This window comes from Pygoscelis adeliae, unplaced genomic scaffold (genome assembly GCF_000699105.1).
Source record: "Pygoscelis adeliae isolate BGI_AS28 unplaced genomic scaffold, ASM69910v1 Scaffold429, whole genome shotgun sequence".
NCBI classification, from domain to species: Eukaryota; Metazoa; Chordata; class Aves; order Sphenisciformes; family Spheniscidae; genus Pygoscelis; species Pygoscelis adeliae.
The window spans coordinates 1,042,710-1,047,770 of NW_008825561.1; positions in this window are offsets into that span (position 1 = coordinate 1,042,710).

Below are 5,061 nucleotides of genomic sequence, written 5' to 3' on the forward strand. Positions count from 1 at the left end.
ACTGTATGTGATTGGTGAATGGTCTCCAGATTTCTTTAGAGAATAACATGTGACATTACCACCCTAGTGAGATATTTCCAGTCAATACAGCTGTTCACTCATTGCTCTTGGCTGTTACCTGTGGCTGGGTATTTGGGGAGTTGGTGAAGTTTTCTCCTAGCTTTTTAGAAAATACACAACAAAAACACCACCACTAAGAAACAACAGTTACATTGGATGGTTTCAGAGACTGACTGCAAAGAGAGACATGTGGCCAGCGAATACCTTGTTTCCTCAGGTTAGTCTTCTATATCATATGCAACTGAAAAGGACCCCATCAGCACACAAAACAGGCTGCCAATTCTCCTTTCAGTCAGTGCTAAAGAAGACATGCTGGCATCACTGGATGATATTCAGGGTTGAATATCATATATGGACAGACCACTCAAGGACAAACTAAGGCAGAAAATGCATTTTTTTAACAGATCTGGGTGCCCCTGTGGCACTCCTCTCCATTGTATAGGATGGTTTTGTCATTTCACTTAGCAGTTATAGTATCATTCCCACGATGTAGATGTGAAACATACAATCTGCATCCTGTTGATTCCACATTGTCCAAACACCCCAAGAGGTTGATGGCAACCATCAGGTTTTGACGTGAGGGTAATATCCAAAACCCGTGCCAAGTAACTACAAGCGGATTATGAACTGTCAAAAAATAGCCAGCAATGCATGTGGTCACTAGCCTATTACAGCTTATAAAACAGTGAATAAGATTTACGGGATGGAAAACAGGAACTTAAGTATTTCCAGTCTAGTAAGTTCTGTAAACTCATACGAATAACCCTAAATCTTCCGTAATAGAGATCAGCTTGTCTATTAGCAGTGGGTCAGAAAGGAGATAAATGGAGGGATGGCCTGAAGGATGGCTCCTTTTTAAGTGGAGATGCATGCAAAAACACAGATACCAATACAGATGGTCTCAGCTCATCCTGGCACTGCAATAATGTTGAGGTTTTTAACCTGTAGTCCAAGTTCAGGACCCATAAGGGAACTCTGAAAGGCAATCAAGAAACACAAGCCAGCATGTGTCCTCTTGGAGTCATTCCTCTCACCATTGCATGTATCCTTGGAGCACCAAACCAAAGCTGTTCCCTGTAAGATTGCATGTTACTGAATGTCACTGGTATCCAGTTCAAGGGGATCTTTAAACTCTGCTATGCAGCTGGTGATGCTTATCCATACCTAGTTTTCCATCAAGGGGAAAGACGTTGGGAAGGCACCACAGCTGAGAGGGACGATGCAGGGCCTGCTGGAAATGCTCCCCTGCCATAACCAAAGCTTCAGGGAGGAAATGATTGCAGCTCTGAGGATTAAGCAACCATCTTACAGAGTGGAGGAAGGGAAGGTGGGGATGAGAGCTGGTGGGTAAGTGCCTGGTGAAGGCAATGAGGAGGAAAGAGAGGGCAGGTGTTAGTACAGGACAGAAACACAGGAACCATTAGAATATATCCAGTGCCAGAAGTGAGACAAGAGTCCAGGACTTCTGAGTGTCTCTACAGCTGTGTCATTAAATCGCTGGCAAAACATGTCATGCCTATTCCCATTATTACAGCCATTTATATTACATCAAGGCTGGACAGTATTAATTCTGGTATTTCCTAAAGACTGAACATTTGGTCTTACAACATACTACTTTGCTAATGTCCTTCTTTGGGATATAACAGACAATTTTGTACCCTCAGTCTGTCACCAGAACCTCACAGTTGCAATGAAATGCTAGAGTACACCTTACCTTTAAAGAAAAACATAGATATACATAACCTGTGCTGAGAATCAAAGTTCTTTCTATTTTGCTCATTATTCCTTGTTATTTTCTTCACTTTCTAACCAAAGGTATATTTATCAGCCTCACAGATTCTGGAAGCTGGGTCTGTTTCAAGCTACCTCCTGATGCTATCTAAAACCACATAAAACAGGAAATGTTTATGTTGTTTGCAATAGTAAAACACATTTATTGTGGTCTATAGCTTGGAGAGCATCATGAGACTATGATTTACAGCATGACTACATCAGGGGATAGCAATTCAGTGATGCCATGTTGCCCAGCAAGTAGCTAATCCATCCAGAGGACTTCCTTTTCCAGGTTCCACTATGCCAAAAAACTAGACATATAAAAGATAATGCACATAATTCTTTCCTTACCCTCCAAGACAGCCAACGCTTATTCTTTTCTGTTTTCTGGGGTTTCTTACTTTTATAGCTTTACTTTTTATCTCCCTTTGCTATATCATTTTCTACCTTGCCAAGGTATTAGAGGGAGAGAATAAAAAAAAAAAAAATCCCCCACTAATTAAAAATTTCAATGTGCTGGAAAGATGGAGCGTACTTTCTCAGCAATGTTAAACTTCGGGTTCTTAATACTGACAACTCTATACAGTTTCCTAGAATGACACTAACTGGTCATGTTGACAATAAGTTCTCCTAAAGGACTGTCGTGGTTTAACCCCAGCTGGCAACTAAGCCCCACACAGCTGCTTGTGGTTGTGAAAACTCATAGGTTGGAATAAAGACAGTTTAATAGGTAAAGCAAAAGTCACGCACGCAAGCAAAGCAAAACAAGGAATTCATTCACTACTTCCCATGGGCAGGCAGGTGTTCAGCCAGCTCCAGGAAAGCAGGGCTCCATCACGCATAACGGTTACTTGGGAAGACAAAATGCCATCACTCCAAACGTCCCCCCCTTCCTTCTTCTTCCCTCAGCTGTATATGCTGAGCATGACATCATATGGTAAGGAATATCCCTTTGGTCAGTTGGGGTCAGCTGTCCCAGCTGTGTCCCCTCCCAGCTTCTTGTGCACCCCCAACCTACTCGTTGGTGGGGTGGTGTGAGAAGCAGAAAAGGCCTTGACTCTGTGTCAGCACTGCTCAGCAATAACGAAAACATCCCTGTATCATGAACATGGTTTTGAGCACAAATCCAAAACATAGCCCCATACTAGCTACTATGAATAAAATTAACTGTATCCCAGCCACAACCAGCACAAGGACCAACCTAGAAGATGCTTATCATTTTCCATTAACTCTACCCTCCATCTTAACTCACATTTCTCCACCAGGGAACCCCGTACGTTGCTTTATCTGTCTTCAAGAAATTAATTCTTCATGTTCAAATCTTGATAAGTGAATTTTAAATATAAAAGAACTATGGTAATATATAGCAAAGAGCAGTGGCCAGGTCAACCAATACACACGTCCCTCTCTGCAAGCTCCCAAGCATCTGGGTCCTGAGCAGGAGCCCCAGGCTACGTCAGGTGTCGAAATGCCCCACGTCAGATGTTCAACACCTCTGAATGGGAGCACACTAGTGGGGAGCTGCATTTAGGAGTCAATACTGGAAAGGGAACGGCACCTTCTTCCTCTCAATTTCAAAGCAAGGCTCTTGTCCCGTGGTTGTCTCATATAGCTGCATATTCAAGCAGCAAAACAGGGCAAGGCACACCATTTTCTTTTTGAACTCAGCAGTACTAATCTTTTGCTTACTAACCTAGTGACTGGAGCACTTGATCACTTGATCTGGATACAAGACCCTCAAGTCTTACAAACTGTTCAACCTGAGATAATCAGACCCAAATCGTCCACTTGGCAGAGGAATAGCTCATCTTCAGGCTGCAAGAGGCTGACAAGAAAGTGAAGGGAAAGACAGTTCCCAGCCTTCCTTCTGAGGATCTTCCGCTTAAAAATCGAATAAAATATAAAAACTACTTATATGAGATGTGTAGATAATTGTGTGTGGATAATTGTGTATGTTTTCATCGACCTGTGAAAGACATAATAGTTATGTATGCAAATACACACACACCTATAGGTATTCATAGTACTGGAGAAAGATCAACTGGTATGATGTGTTAACCTAAAAATGCAAGCACAAGCCTGGGAGATAGGAAACTTAGGTTTCCCTCCAAGAACAATTCAATTAGAAGAAACAAAGGCCCTAGGAATTGTTTTTGAATGTGATACCTGATTGCACAAGATGTGCAAGTGTTATTAATTCTAGTCATATGAGTAGTGTGTGCATAGTTCCGCTAAAGATAATCATTATCTTTGCTAAATCAGAACCTGTGGCAATAATTAGCGCATTATGATTTGAATTGAAAAAAACCTGAAGAATGCTATCTCAAATTAATTGTGGTGTTTCGATAACATAACAATAACTTCAAAACACTTTTTAAGAGCTTTGAAGAATTGCACATTTACTAGATTTTATATGCAGAAATTCCCACGTTTTGAACAAATTTTTGCTAAAAGATAGTAAAAATGAAATTTTTTTCAATCCTGATATGAAGTGATGTAAAAATATTTTAAGTTTATTTACCAAGATTTTGTTGAAAAACCTGAAAATCATTGTCAAGTGTAAATGAAAGGGAAAAAAACATAGTATATTAAAAGTAAGACAATGAAATAAGTTGATTAGGCTGTAAATACCCAGACTGAGAGACATTAACTCTTTCAGAGAATCAGAACAGAATATGCCATTAGTTATCACTATTTTATTATTTTATTATTTTATTATTTTGTTTTTAGTTAGATGTAGACTCCTTCCAGCAAGCTGTGGTGAGGTAGAAACTCCTGTCTTTACCTGATCTTGCAGTATTATGATGATTTAGTATCCAGCACCTCTATAGGCAAACTATCCTATCATCGACTTCAGTAGCATCCAACTAATAAACTGGCCTGAAGAAATTAATGAGATTAAAAATCTGAGCCTATCCCACTGTTCTAGTCTAATGCAGATTAAGAGCACAGTGTCAATGCATGGTACTGATTCACATCACACATGAAATTTTCATAGCACAAACATTCATGAATTTTTTTTTCAAGCTGCTCTCCTAGAAAAAAAACCTAAAACTGACCCAGAGGAAACACAGTGGCACTCACTACACTGATAGAGACAAGACAAAGCAGAATATTTAACAAACTTTTCTGTAAGCAGTGGAGTTAATAAAGCCTAGTTTACTAAGGATTTATGGCTTTCCTCACCATGGTAACCACAGCTTTACTCCACAGCCTCCAGGACGACTC